This window comes from Palaemon carinicauda, chromosome 19 (genome assembly GCF_036898095.1).
Source record: "Palaemon carinicauda isolate YSFRI2023 chromosome 19, ASM3689809v2, whole genome shotgun sequence".
Taxonomy (NCBI): Eukaryota; Metazoa; Arthropoda; class Malacostraca; order Decapoda; family Palaemonidae; genus Palaemon; species Palaemon carinicauda.
The window spans coordinates 77577385-77593363 of NC_090743.1; the positions used below are offsets into that span (position 1 = coordinate 77577385).

Here is a 15979-nt window from a genome sequence, read left to right on the forward strand (position 1 = left end):
TGCCTTTTGGAGTAACCAATGGGGCTACCTGCTTTCAGCAAGTTCTCGACGAAATTATTGGCAAGGAACAACTAGAGGGTACGTTCGCCTACATAGATGACATCACGGTCTGCGGTCACACACGTGAAGAACACGACAGAAATCTGAAACGCTTTCAAGAAACTGCATTGAAGTATGGACTTACCATAAATGACAAGAAAAGTGTTTATGCTCAAACATCAATCTCTATTTTGGGCCATGTAGTGAATGATCACCAAGTCCTACCTGACCCGGAAAGAATGCGTCCATTGCTGGAGATGAACCCTCCGGACAGTACCCCTAGTCTCAAAAGAACGTTAGGACTCTTATCCCACTATGCGAAGTGGGTACCGAACTTCTCCCAGAAAATTCGACCTTTAGTCGGAGTGAAAACTTTCCCGATGGCCAAATCCGCAGAACAAGCACTCGAAGAACTAAAGAATGAAATATCTCGAGCTTCACTTGCTGCTATAGATGACGAAGCAGTCTTTGTAGTCGAAACAGACGCCTCTGCTGACGCCGTTGCAGCCTCATTGACACAAGAAGGAAAACCAGTGGCCTTCTTTTCTCGCTCGCTCTCAGAATCGGAGAAACGACAATCGGCAGTGGAACGCGAAGCATGTGCTATCGTAGAAGCCATCAAGAAATGGCGACACTTTCTGCTAGGACGTAGATTTAGACTCATAACTGATCAGCAATCGGTGCGTTTCATGTTTGACGCCAAGAACCATGGCAAAATCAAGAATGAAAAAATAATGTGGTGGAGGCTGGAACTGAGTTGTTTCAACTTCGACATCACATACAGACCTGGATCAAAGAACCAAGTAGCAGACGCTCTCTCTCGTGCCTCGGGATGTGTGGCTTCACTTACCTGTACTCAAGGAGACGAGCTGACTCAGCTTCACGAGCACCTGTGCCATCCAGGAATCAGAAGGATGAACCACATCATAAGACAGAGAAACTTACCCTTTACCATTGAAGAAGCTCGGACTGTCATACGTAAATGTCAAACCTGTGCTAAGATCAAACCTAAGTTCTCCAAAGAAACAGGAACATTGATGAAAGCTACCAGGCCATTCGAGCGTCTGGCTATCGACTTCAAAGGTCCGATGCCGTCCACCACAAAGAACAAATACATTCTCAACATAATTGACGAGTACAGCAGATTTCCGTTCGCCTTTGCAACAGAAGACACCTCAGCGAGTACCACCATTAAATGTTTGTCTACTCTCTTTTCAGTTTGGGGCCTGCCCGAGTACATTCATTCAGACAGGGGACCTGCTTTCGTGTCGTCAGAGTACCAAAAGTTCCTTCATGACCGTGGAGTGGCTACAAGCTACTCGTCTGCGTATAACCCCCGTGGCAATGGCCAGATCGAGAGAGCCAATGGAACTTTGTGGCGCACCGTAAGGTTAGCTCTCACTTCTCTCTCCCTCCCTATAGAAATGTGGGAGGCTGTCCTGGATCAAGCATTACACAGCATGAGGTCCCTTCTGTGCGTCGCTACGAACCAAACACCGCATGAGCGCATGTTCCTGCACCCCAGGAAAGCAACATACGGGCAGGCGGCTCCATCATGGATGACAGAAAATGAACAAGCTCTTCTAAAGAAAACGGTTAGGAAATCCAAGTACGAACCTGGGTTCGTGTTGCACACCAAGACGGCAAGGAATCCACTGTGTTGACTCGTCACCTGGCTCCTGCAGCTAAAGTATTCAGTCCAAACACCTGTCACGATAAAGGAAGCCGTCATATCTTCAACATGCGAGAGAATGGTAAGACTCCCATTAATCAAGGACCCACCCTCCCACCTGGAGACCCCAGCCAGAGAACGGAAAGAAGTCAAGTGGATACAAAACAAGACCAGGGGAGGGAGCCCGCAACCGAACTGCAACAAACCACAGAACCGCCCACCCCGGGAAAGGTACCGTCGAAGGGAACACCCACAGAAACGCCAACCTCAGAGGCGCCTCAACGCTCAAGTCGCACTAGGCGCCCTCCAGGCTATCTCTCAGATTTTGTCCTAGATGAGTGGGAGTAGTATGGGTGGTAAGTGTCCTTATGTCAATGTGTTCATTATGAATTAGTAGTTATAGGGCCCATTGTTACCAATGTGTTTTTTATGGTAAGTGTCCTTATGTCAATGTGTTTATTATGAATTAGTAGTTATAGGGCCCATTGTTACCAATGTGTTTTTTTATGTGAGATGAGCCCAGTTATCATATAAAATAAGTACTCATGAGTTTTGTAATATGATATGAAATTTGTAGTGCCAATAAGGTGAGCCTTGTAATGCAACTGCGATGTAAGAATAATTACAGTTGGTGTGAAATCAGTGAATTTATGTTTTGTTATGATGCAGATGTGTACTGTACTGTATGTTCTTCTTCTCAGTGGGGGTGAATGTAGTGTGAATTGGTAACTGTGACTGCTGGTGTTTGTATGCTTGCTTGGCAACATTGAGTCTCTAACACTGTACCGGCTTAGCCATGACCTTGCCACAACTTTAAGCTGAATAAAGCCAACGTTCCAGCAACTGTGTTTGGTATTCCACAATGACCAAATATTGACTTCATATGAGCTTGAAAAATGGTCCCACAAATCTTGCATCTGGCCTTTGTGTTGTTATCAGGAAATGGCTGTAGCCACCCTATAAATGAATAAAGTACTGAGATTTGCTATTGGAATTTGAAACATTAAATTAAAAAACATATACATTTTACAAAATTTTGAACAACTGTTCTGTTAAATTCCTTTTATAAAATTTATATTTGAAGGAAATATATTATGAACCACAATAAGTCTGTTTCCACTCCAACACGATTTTAGTGTGATATTTATAATTTTATTATACTTTGCTATTTCCCACAAAAAAAAAAACACAGACAAGTAAAATTCCTATTAAAAAATCCCACAAAATTAGTTTTCAAAAAGTCTTCCCACAAAAGGTCCTACTAAAGGCAATTTCTCCCACGTTTTTGTGGGAATATCCCACGAAATGGCAACCTTGACACCCGGACTGTATAATAACATTGACATTTCGTGTAGTGCTTTTACTAGCCATATCATTTACGTTGGTTTCTTCCTTGACTATTATTTAGACATTCACATTACGAAAATATAATAGTAGAGTACATTGACTAATATCAAACACTTACAGTGCATTTTACAGAATGATTGGGGATATATATATATATATATATATATATATATATATATATATATATATATATATATATATATATATATATATATTACTCTCAGAAAAAATATATGGTATCCAGATAAAATTTAGAAAACGAAAAACATCGTGCAGATCCCTTTTCTCTCACATGTAACTAATTATTATCAGGGAGTGACAATGTGAAATCGATGCCAACTTCTACCACTTACACAGAAATATAACTAAAATTACCAAAATTATTTGTAAATAAGAAAATAATATATATATATATATATATATATATATATATATATATATATATATATATATATATATATATATATATATATATATATATATATATATATAAGGAAAGTAAATCTCGTTCTCAACTTCTCATTCATGATACTAACATAATAGAATAGTCCCTATTTCCAGATTTCAGCAGGGGTAACCATGCTAATTACAGGCAAATTCATTATCTTAGAGGATTTCCTATGGCGAATTAATGAAGTTTTAGGGTCTACACTTCATACTTCACAAAATGGCGCGCTTTCTCGCAACTACCTTTTTCTTCAAACATTATTTGAAAGCAGAACTTGTCAACCAATTGACCAAAAACTTTTGCTCAAATTTCTTTTTATTTGATCTCCATTACAGGGTCTGATCTCCAATACAGAGTCTCTAGAATTAGAGTTTAGTGAGAGATTGAAAAAAGAAAATCAGTCAATGGTTAGGTTAAGTAAAATTTGTAAATCAAATCGCCTAAAATTTCACAAAAAAAAAAAATCAGACTATATATCATATTAGTGAGATCATTGTTACTCTATGGACAATAGATTTAGTAGGTTTGAGAATAAAGCCCTAAGAAGGATATTGGGAGTTAATGGCAGGACAGGATTAGAAATGAAACTATAAGAGAGATTACTGGAGTACCATATGTGGGTGAGATCAAGATGAGGGATAGATAGAGATGGTTTGGACATACTCTTTGCACTCCCCAAGAGAGATTAATTAGTTCACGAAACGTTGAACTGAGTTCCACAAGGCACTAGAAGAATTGGAAGGCCCAGGGCCATATAGCTTAGGACTGTAAAGTGCGAAGTAGGAAATGATGAATGGAGAAGTATTGAATTAAAAGCTGAAGATAGATGACTGGCGAAATCTAACCGATGCCATTTGCGTCAATATTCGTAGGAGATGATGATGATGTAAAATAATTAGTTACAGGTGAGAGGAAAGGGATCTGCATGATTTTTTTTTCGTTTTCGTAATTTTATCTGGATATTATATATTTTTTCTAAGAGTAAACATAATATATATATATATATATATATATATATATATATATATATATATATATATATATATATATATATATATATATATATATATATATATATATATATATCCCAATTGTTCTGTAAAATATACTATAAGTGTTTGATATTAGTCTATGTACTCTACTATTATATTTTCGTAATGTGAATGTCTAAATAATAGTCAAGGAAGAAACCAAGGTAAATGATATGGCTAGTAGAAGCACTACACGAAATGTCAATGTTATTATACAGTCCGGGTGTCAATGTCATTGTCATTGTTAAGAACTAAAGTTTCCAACCGTTGTGATCTTGTTCGGACAAATACCGATCTCCATGTTTAATACGATGTTACAATCAGTAATGCTGTTGATTTGTTTAGATAACAACTTACAGCAAGTCTCTGTGTGAAGGATGCTAATGTAAGTACTAATGTTATAATGTAAAGGTAACTTTTACTTGGATAATTCTTCGAGCTAAACTTATTGGGAGCATGAACTGACACTCGTGCGTGTGTTATGTTATGATGTAGGGTATACATCGATCCCTTTTATCCCTATCGTTGTTTTTAGTTATTATCATCTCTTCATTATTTTGACCGGTCTATTTTAACCATATTTGGTGGCTTTTGTTCGTTTCATCGTATTTTTTTTTGGCTATCATTGCAACAAAAAATGTGGAGGCTTTTAGAAGGGCTGGTAGCCTAGGTTAGGCAAAGTTGCAAATAAAATATTGTATTATTGTAGTTTATTACAGGGTAATGTAACCTAGGGAAATAACTAGTATTTCCTATAGAAAAAGGCCCGTTCTCTTCGAAAATGACACTCGTTTCTGTCTCAAATGATAAGTTTCAGAAATATATATCTGTATCTGCCGATAATGGTTAACCCCCAGTGGGAACTTGGCATTTTGGGTGGGGAAAACATACTGGGGAAACTGTATATGATGGTAAAACAAGCCTTTTCTTCTCTATACATAACCTTGGATGTATAACACTGATGAAAACATACGCTAATTATCTATATCCTATACTAACTATATTTTTCATTTATTTGTTGACATTCTATGGGTCGGTTGTAGTTGGTCTCGTTCGTTCGCTTGTACATAGCAGTTTTTGATCTTCTACGTATTAACTCCTCCCACCTGTGCGTAGACTCCGCCTCCACCAATAGGATTACTTCTTCTCTTATAGCCCCGACCCATTTTCCCCCTACGTCATTTTACCCGCCACATTCAAGTATTCTACTTCACCCAGTTTATTCAAGTATTTTACTTAATCCAGTACAGCTACTGTATATCCTTTCTTTTATGTAATTCCCACATATACATATTACGTTTGACCCAAGAATTACACCTTTTATTATCCGTTCTCTTATAAAATCAACTCATTTTATATTCCCATTAAATAGGCCTATTATTTATTATACACTCCATTTTATTTTTCTATTATTCCTTTATACATTTTTTTATTACCTTGTGACGCCCAAATTTTACATAAATACTTACTCTGGACAAGTTTCCCATTCTAGTTCATTCATGTTTACTCTCTAGACTCCGTTGTTTTTCTGTTAACCAATCACGAACCGATACGTATGGAAAGTTTGCACAGGCGGTTAATATTTCCCATCCCCCTTCCCTTATCTCTTCAAGCGGTCTCTCCAATCTCCATACCCTTTCCAACAAAGCCTTTTCCGTGGAAACCTTTGTCCAAGTCAGGTCTTTGTTAGTTCAACGGGGGTCTTTTTGCATCACAGTAACAACACCCCGATGACCCGCAAGTTTCGTCGTTCCGGTCATAAAAGTATGTCATTAATTTCTTTAATATTAATGTGTTTTACTATTTTTTTAGCGTGCGCAGCTCAACTTTACCGCTTGCCAGTATATACGAGCTTGACATTTAATTTTCCTGTGAGCGAAGCGAGCCAGTGGCGGAACAAGAACCATCATATTTAGCGTTGTTAATGTTAGCGTAACATTGCTAACGTTAGCGTGCGCAGCTCAAAATTACCTCTTGCCAGTACATACGAGCTTGATGTTTTTGTTTTCTGGCGAGCGAAGCGAGCCTGCGCCGGAACATTTGAACATTCGAACAGAAATTATATGTTTTCCTCTAGTAAGTAACGTGATTTAACCGGTTTTCACCTTCATTTCAACCGCAACAATAACAACCAGTTCGGCTACTTGAAGTTAGTCGAACTGGTTGTTCTGTTTATTTGCGGTTGAAATGAAGGTCAAATTCCGTTAAATCATGTTATTTGCTACAGGAAAACATATATTTTCTGTTCAAAATGATACCCTGTTGACTTGTAAAATTTTACCGAGAACAAGTTTGATTCTGGAGTGGCCTTCTCCTAGATGAGCTGATTACCATAGCTAAAGAGTCTCTTCTAGCCTTACCAAGAGGGAAGTGGCCACTGAACAATTACAGTGCATTAACCCCCTGAGTGAAGAAGAGTTGTTTGATAATATGTGTTGTCAGGTGTATGAGGACAGAGGAGCATATGTGAAGAATAGGCCAGATTATTCAGTTTGTGTGTAGGCAAAGGGAAAATGAACCGTAACCAGAGAGAAAGATCCAATGTAATACTGTATGGCCAGTCAAAAGACCCCATAACTCTAGCGGTAGTATCTCAATGGATATAGATACATATAAATTTTATTTATTTGTTTTTAGTTGGAAAGTTTTCTCCGTTAATAACTATAAAATTACCTTGTTTTCTAGTCTTGGGCAGTGCCCTAACCTCTGTACTATGGTCTTCCACTGTCTTGGGTTAGAGTTCTCTTACTTGAGGGTACAATTGAGCGCACTATTCTATCTTATTTTTCTTCCTCTTGTTTTTGTTAAAGTTTTTGTATTTTATATAGGAGATATTTATTTTAATGTTGTTACTTCTCTTAAAATATTTTCTTTTCCTCTTTTCCTTTTCTCACTTGGCTACTTTCCCTGTTGGAGCCCCTGGGCTTATAGCATCCTGCTTTTCCAACTAGGGTTGCAGCTTAGCAAATAGTAATAATAATAATAATAATAATAATAATAATAATAATAATAATAATAATAATAATAATAATGGGGGACCCCCCTTGGAAACCCGGGATTTGTTCCGTAACCGAAATACAAACCACGCTATTTACATAGGGTTTACTTTCGGCGTAGCTGAAATGTCGAGCCATTAGAATTTTAACGAGGGTGTATTACCCCCCGCGCTAGTTAGCAAGGGGGTAGGGGAGTGGTAGCTAGCTACCCCTCCCCCCTTCACACACCGTTGAACTGCTTCACTTCACTTTTGGCTCGGACGATGAACAGACGTCTCTGTCCTGTCCTCACATGGCAGCCATTAATGTTTTGTCTTACTTAATTACTTACTTTTCTTATACTTAATATATATGTAAACATTCTTATGTTTATGTATATATTTGAGTATAGAAATTCAGTAAGTTTCCTTTTCAGTGTTTGTGCTGTGTGTGTGTGTGTAGGAAGTCCACTCATTGTACGACATCATCTCCGTGTGGTCTCAGGCCACCACGGTGACTTTTCATGGGTCGCGATCTCTCCCTTGGTCCTTCGGTCTCCCTTCGGCAGGCGCCGTGGGGAATCGTCATCGGTGGACTTTATTTATTAATCTGTTTCTTCGCTGTTCCTCCTTTCCTACGGGGAACTTGGTCTATCAGCGTAGGAAACTTGGGAGTTTAGTTTGACTACGGTCTCTCTCTCTCTCTCCTTGAGGTCGTTCACCCTTTTATTACTACTACGTATTACGGTAGCTTCCTTCCCGTTGCGAGATGAGTTGCTACTCCGTTTATTTTGTCTCAATTATTTTTTAATTAAATCTAATTGTATTTTTGGGGTCAAGCCATGTCGTCCTGATGGAAGTTCCTAAGGTAGCTTCAAAAGGATATATTATATATTACAGTGATATTCCCAGAGAATTACCCTTCGGGTCCCAGAATTCTAACTCCTGGAGCGAATATCCTTAAATTTTCTCAAGGATATCGCGTATATCAGAGGATGCATTCTTGACACGTCACATAGCAATCTCAACCCCAAATAGCATTAACGCTTCGAGGGGGGACGTGGCAAAAGAATAGAAGGGGGCCGTAACAAGGTTACCCCCGTTCCCGTACTACTATTGACAACCACCCCAGCGCCATTCTAAGGATGGCGGACATTCCTAATTTTGTAGCGATTTCGCTTAGTGGTGTTCCCTGTTGATCTAACTTTTCGATCGATTTTCAAGGATTTATTATGCATTCTCCGACTTCTTTCGCCTTCGGAAAGTTGAGTATTGGGTCTTTACAATGAATAGTTTTTTAGCTTCCTTTTCACAGTGAAATTTGAGTAATTTATTGTGTTTAGAGCTAGCCTGTACTGGAGGCGCTATGAGCGCTGGCGTTCGTTGGGCATGTTATTTAGTTAGCAGAACGACCTCCCGGTTTTTAAATAGCTTCATATCATTAATTAATTATTTTAATATGTTAGCTATTTAGGCAATATATTCTTGTAAAGATATTTACATTGTGCATATTTTTCCTTTCCATGTCGATCGTATAGTTAGAGTCTCGGCTTGTGAGGTAACCGAGATCTCGTCTCGCCTAGGTTCCTAACCTAGGCGTGTTATTATACGTTAGACACTCTCCGGTTACCCTTGTGTACGGTGATTTCAATTATGCAGAGATAGATATCTCTTTTAATTGGATGAACTTTACCCCTCTCAAAAAAGGGAGTTTAAGGGTAATCCCTCCTCCCTCTGAGTGTAGCCTCAGGCTACAACCTTAGCGGGTCGGCCTCAAATTTTTAATTCAGGCATGACTTTCCTTCGTTTTTTTCTGCCCTTCCTCCGTAACCGCAGATGCAGGTTTTTGGGGTTTTGGTCAGAATCTCAGAGTTTTTAGTCTGTGGTCGGTAGCTACCTGGCAAGTCGAATAGAATTCCTTTGCTACGTTAGGCTACCGACATAGGAGGCTAGACCTCCCTAGGCCACTCCTGAAGAGTCTGTATCATATGACCCTTCTTCCTGTGACCTAGTAGACTAGTCCTGTGTTAGTGGACCCTAGGCTGAGGAATAGATTCTTCTTATGCTTAGGGGACACTGGCCCTCCAACCCCGTTTCCTTTCCTTTCGAGGTGGTGGCGAGGGTGCTACCAACCTCTTATTTGTATTAATCTATCCCTAGGCTAAGGAATAGAATTCTTTAGCCGCCTGGGATAGTTCTAATACAGGAACGGAGTTGTTAGGTGGGGCAGGACAGGCTAAGGCCGGCTCCTGCTGTACCTTTCACAGGACCCTCTTTCCCTTCCCTTCTATCCCTTTTTTTGGGCTCAAGTCATGACGTCCTGATGGAAGGTTCCTTCAGTAGCTTCCTAGGGTATATTTAACTACAGTGGATATTCCCAGAGAATTAAACTAAAGGTTATCACAGAATTCTAACTTCTGGTGCGAGTACCCTAAAGGTTTCCCTCTAGGATATCGTATATCAACAGGGGACACATGTATTAACACGCCACATAGCTAGCTATCTGCACCCCATATAGAGTTACTGTAACATTTCGATATGGAAAGGTGGCTGAGTAACTGAGGAGCCGTTCCAAGGTTACTCTCATCCGTGGCTACTTTTGGTACTCGAGACGTAAACAAACGGGCGCCATTGCTAAATGACGTCATGTCCGTCCTCATCCTTTCGTCTGTAGCTTCTACGCTAGGTCGGATTTTTCCTAAGTGATTTCCTTATCTGCTTACATCGCCGTAATGTCGCAGCCTTCAGCCTTGCCTTCTTCTGGAAAGTTGAGTACCAGGTCCCAGTATTGTTTAAATAAGCTCTGGCCGTAAAGTAACTTCTACTTTTCATAAAATATTGTGTTTTGTGGCAGAGCTGTGCCGATACCGGACGCGCCATTTTACGGCGCCGCTGTTCATATTGCATGCTTTATTTAGTTAGCCAGAACAGCCTTCTCCGGTCCTTTGACTAATTAATATTATTAGTTATTTAGTCTTCATAGCTAGGGAATCATTATATCGTGTTTTAGCGCTCCTCAGACTCGGTCACTGTTCGACCCCATACTAGATCGCTAGCTTAGCCCCTAGGCTGGACAGCCTAGTGCTTGTTTTCATGCATGATATATATTATTGTTCCTAGTTAAGTTATGAAGATTGTGGCATTATTAAACATACTATTTACTGTGATGTAAGTGTTTTCGCCTTCGGGGACCATACAAGGGACCGTGTTGATTGTTTATCAACCCCCTCCTAACCTAATGTAGGAACCCTTGTATGTTCCCTATTCCCCCTGCCTGCGGGCATTCCCTCTGGGTAGACTTGCTTTCCCTTCTATATAGGGGAATCTCGTCTACAACCAGAGTATTTATCGCTTCTCTGCCTACCCTAAGGGAATGAACCTCCCTTAGGGTCGTGCCTGAGACCTTAGGAAGGGCCCTGCCCTTCCCCAGTTGCATTTGGTTGGGTTACTCCTTCCTCCCTGCAACTAGCGATGTGTCTTTCAGGCTTTCCTAGCCTAGGAGTTTGTCCTCCTACTCTAGGTTAAGCTCTGGGGGTAGACTCTGTCTTATTATAGTTTGGGACAGTACATTAGTACTGTACTTGATCTGGGCTACCTATCCTAGGTTAGGGAGCGTTCTCTCTTACTTTGGTGGCCGCTCTCATGCAGAGTCTCCTCATTAGAAAGACCCCTTCTTCTCCCTCCCCACCTATCCCTTTGGTGTAGGCCTGCCTACACACCTCTGTCCTTAGTCCTACAACTCCTCCCTTGGGTGGAGTGGTAGGGGTAACATTGTTCTCCTGCTGAGCTGGCCGCTCTGGTACACATACCCTTCATAGCGTTCTATGGGGGTGGTTGCTGGCGACGGTCCTGCCGGCGGGGGTTTCCACCCTCTTGAGTGCCCTCTATCCCTCCCTTGGGTTACCACAGGCACCCGGCCACCTGCCGGCTCCCTGCCGCCGGATGTTAGGAGTATCCACTCCTATCATGAGTGCACTCTCTCCGGAGGGGTATAGGATTTTACCCCTTCCATCCCTCCTTACCTTTCTCTCTTTCTATCTTGGTGCCGGTCCCTTGCCGTCTCTACTGCCGGCGATAACCGCCACTACCTCAGGTGACCTTCATTCATAAGATGCCTCCCCCCTATAAGACGTCAGCCTTCCGTGTGCCGGAGAATGCCACCTTCCGTCGACATACCGCCGACGTCCCACCCCTCATTTTTACCTAGTAACAGCCGGCCGACTTTCGGAGTCTGCCACCCGCATGCCGGCATTGATTGCCGGCAATCTAGGTATACAACCATATATTTATCTATCTTATGAATTGATCCAAGGCTCACCGTGCTGTCAGCCTTCGGCTGCCGGAGCCGCCGCCCCCTGCCGACGACCCGCCGCTGTGCCGGCGGTCGCCACCGTGGTATTATCCATATAAGATACTCAGTGTGTCTGCCTTGATGCCTTCCACCCTGCTGGACCGGCCTCCGGTGTGCCATTGGTCTGCCTGCACCCTCATGAGACGCTAAGGGACATGTACCCCTTCCCTGGCTGCCGGCAACTTGCCGACAGTCAATATCTTGCAGCCAGATAGCTTGGCCACTTTCATATAGGTATTGTCTTACCATCCAAAAGATAGTGGCTATGCTGTTTGATTGCACATTACAATAATTCCAGCATACTCTGTGTATCTCAGTGCAGTCGATTGCCGGAACCTACATTTATTAAGGGGTTTATCCTATCCCCCCTCTCCCCCAAGGCTCTGAGTGGTCTCAGACCCTGGTACACTCTGTGGACAATTCCTGTTAAAAGCCTAGCTTGGCTCATCCATACGGATTTCCCTCATTGTGACCCTCAGGTATAAAGGAATTGTCTACGGATAAGGTTACGGTAACCGGCTGGGCGGGATTCACAAGTATGTGTCTATCTACTTCCTTTCCCGCTCATCAATCTTAAACATTAATATGTTCTTATAGTTTAAGTTATTCTTAACTTTAGATTAAGTTATTCTTAATTTTAGAGTAATGTAAGTCATTCTTATGCCTTCCATGTACTCATGATCTCTTTCTTTTACAGGAGGAGTAGCCTACTTGAAGTGCGAGAGAAACTTCTGCGGAGTGAAGCGCCCGGACTTCTACGGGCACAAGGTGTGCCGGACCCACGCCCCCTGCGCCGCCAGGAAAGGCGACCTAAAATTTTGGGACCCGCAGAACTGTACAGTCTGCAAAAGTCTTCTCGTTGAGGCGTTCGACGATCCTCCTACTGCGGAGGCAAGGGACATTGCTAGGGAGAAGCTACGCAAATGGGTGCGTGGCTTCCAGAAGAACGCCACTGGACCGTACCTTCCCAACGAAGACTTGAGGGCCTTGCTTTTCCCAAAAGCATCTAAAGACTCAGTGGTCCCTCGTGATCAGATCCTCACCGTCCAGATCGTGGTCGAATCTGACGTCGTCATGGCACAGTCCATGCGTGAGTGCCATCTTGATTCCGACAACGTGGAACGTATGTCGGAAGTGTCTGAAGAGATGGAGAAGAACCTCATGGGCAAGGAGCTCGACTATGAGGAAGATCAGGTGGAATACCCTGATTCGGAGACCGAGGTCACTCCTGCTCCCCCAGCAACTCCTGCACCGTCCGAGGAACCTGTTCCTTCGACTTCTGCCACCCCGGACCCTCTTCCATCGGCCACTCAAGAGGTCTTCAAAATGCTTGAAGCCCTCATGGACAAGAAGCTGCGCGAGACTCAGGAGCCATTCCGGACGACTCTCGTTGGTTTCAAACAACCGAAGAAGATTTCGGTTAAGGACCTCCCCACCTGCTCGGAAGCTAACCCTTGGAGATACGCCGAGCATATGCCAATTACAACTGGCAAGATTTATATCAGTGAAAGGGTTGGCTCTATTTTGTTGGAAGAAGTGGAGTTCTTCCCAGATTTCGAGGCTTATCCGGACTGTTACGTCCGGCTCAGGTCCGAACCAGCCTCAAAGGAAGAGACCAAACCAAAAGAAGTGATTGTGTTCGATCTCGCGAAGGCCCAAGCTATGTTAGCTCAGGCAGTGAAGAGTCAGGGTTTCACAAACTCCAAGATGCCGGCGCTTAGTAAGAAGCATCCAACCTTCGTTGCGCCAACTACTGCGACCTTCCCCTTCATCGTAAAGGCCTTCACAGCGGTCATTAAGGCAGTGGAGGAAGGGAAGCCTTGCCCTGCACTGGAGGAGTGCAGACGCTTCTCCATTACTCTTCCCCCCGATGATAGGCACTGGAAAGACATCCAGTCGACCTTCACGGTTGGAAAACTGGAACGTGATGGGGCAGGTCGTCAATTCAATGAGGACCTCCCAAGGCTGAACGATCACCTCCTTCGCAGGTAACAGGATACGAAGGAGAAACTCGCCGCTTCGCTGTCCCATCAGGGACAGCTCGAACTCATGGCCAGGGATACCAGAGTCCCGGACTTTTACATGGTCCTTGCTAAGTCGCACCTGGCGACCGTAACCAAGGACCTATATAGCTTCGCTAGGGCTCGCAGAGCCTGTCGAGAATTCGTGTTCGCCAGCGTGACGGTGAAACACGAACCCCGGAGACTGATTTCCTCCAATATCTGGGGCAAGCATCTCTTCTCGTCTACCTTGGTGAAAGAGATAGTGGACAAAGCTGCCATGGAGAATAGGAACCTTCTCCATAAGTGGGGCATGTCCCGAAAGAGGAAGTCCTCTCAAGACGATGGCCCTCAGCCTAAGAGGAAATCCTCGAAGCCCAGATCCCAGCAATGTCAACCGAGAAGACAGTTTCCGGGTCCCGCTACTCCTCAAGTGGCTACGCAGCCGCAACAGACCTTTCAGTTGGTCCCCCAACCGGTGGTGTCGCAGTCGCCGGTCTTCACTCCTGCCTATGAGCAACACTCGACTACCTTTCGTTCCAGAGGTAGGGGCTCAGGCAGAGGTTCCGGCAGAGATTCTTCTCGCCGTCCCTCCAGAGGCAGAGGAGGAAGGGGAGCTAGCGGCCGAGGTGGCAAACCCTCGGGACACCAGAAGCAATGAAGTGCTTCCGGTGGGAGGAAGACTCCGCCAATTGCAGGATCGTTGGACCTTCGATCCCTGGGCACACAGCATCGTCAAGAAGGGACTGGGCTGGAGCTGGACTCAACCACCCCCATCCTTCCAGCAATTCTTCCAACAGTCAACCCCCCTCCTGGAAGAATATGTCCTGGAACTCTTGAACAAGAAGGTGATCAGGAGGGTAAAGTCAACCAGGTTCCAAGGGAGACTCTTTTGTGTTCACAAGAAAGACTCGGACAATCTCAGAGTCATTCTAGACTTATCCCCCCTCAACAAGTTCATTGCGAACAACAAATTCAAGATGCTGACTCTGTAACAAATAAGGACCCTTCTGCTTCAAAGGGCCTACACGGTCTTCATAGACCTGGCGGATGCCTACTGGCACATCCCAATGAATCATTACGCTTCCTCCTACCTAGGATTTCGACTCTAAAGGAAAAGTTACGCCTTCAGGGCCATGCCCTTCGGGCTCAACGTGGCTCCACGGATCTTCACCAAGCTGGCAGACGCAATCGTCCAACAGCTACGTCTTCAGGGCGTCCAAGTGATGGCTTACCTAGACGACTGGCTAGTCTGGTCGACATCGCCCGAAGATTGTGTGAGAGCCTGCAACAAAGTCACCCAGTTCCTAGAGCATCTGGGCTTCAAGATAAATGCCGAGAAATCTCGCCTCTCTCCAGCTCAGAAGTTCCAATGGTTGGGAATCCATTGGGACCTTCAGTCACACCGCCTTTCCATCCCACAGAAGAAAAGGAAGGAAATAGCAGGGTCTGTCAGAAGGCTTCTAAAATCCAAACGGATCTCAAGACGACAACAGGAACAAGTCCTCGGCTCTCTACAGTTCGCCTCTGTGACAAACCCGGTGCTTTGTGCACAGCTAAAGGATGCCGCGGGAGTCTGGAGTCGTTTCGCATCCATCGCTCGAAGAGACCTCAAGAGACGGCTTCCAAACAGACTTCGCTTACTTTTAAAGCCGTGGTCAGAAGCAAAGGCCCTGAAAAGGTCCATCCCTCTTCAACACCCGCCTCCATTGATCAACATCCACACGGACGCTTCACTGGAGGGTTGGGGAGGTCACTCCCACCAACAACAGGTTCAAGGAACATGGTCTCCCCTGTTCAAGAAGTTTCACATTAACATCTTGGAGGCCATGGCGGTTCTTCTCACCCTGAAGAAACTCTCCCCGCCTCCCTCAATCCACATTCGTCTGACTCTGGACAACTCGGTGGTTGTCAGATGTCTCAATCGTCAGGGCTCGAGATCACCCCAGATAAATCAGGTGCTTCTTCCGATCTTTCGTTTGGCAGAAAGGAAGAAATGGCACCTGTCTGCAGTTCACTTACAAGGATTCCGCAACGTGACGGCGGACGCTCTATTGAGGACAAGCCCAATAGAGTCGGTATGGTCTCTAGACGCAAGATCAATCTCCTTCATCTAT

At 43.7% G+C, this 15979-nt stretch overlaps 1 protein-coding gene and 1 pseudogene across 2 annotated transcripts in view; one reads left to right on the forward strand and one right to left on the reverse strand.

Moving 5' to 3' along the window:
• The window catches only part of LOC137659085 (uncharacterized), a 75282-nt pseudogene extending 72099 nt beyond the window's left edge, over positions 1 to 3183 (reverse strand).
• A 1560-nt stretch (positions 3184 to 4743) lies between these two features.
• Positions 4744 to 15979, forward strand: part of LOC137658691 (gastrula zinc finger protein XlCGF8.2DB-like) — a 560850-nt gene continuing 549614 nt past the window's right edge. Inside the window, exon 1 of one of the 2 annotated variants that reach the window (XM_068393683.1) lies at positions 4744 to 4922. The gene's annotated coding sequence lies outside the window, so the exon portion shown is untranslated. The remainder of the gene's footprint in view (positions 4923 to 15979) is intronic. The other variant, XM_068393682.1, reaches the window with a different exon arrangement.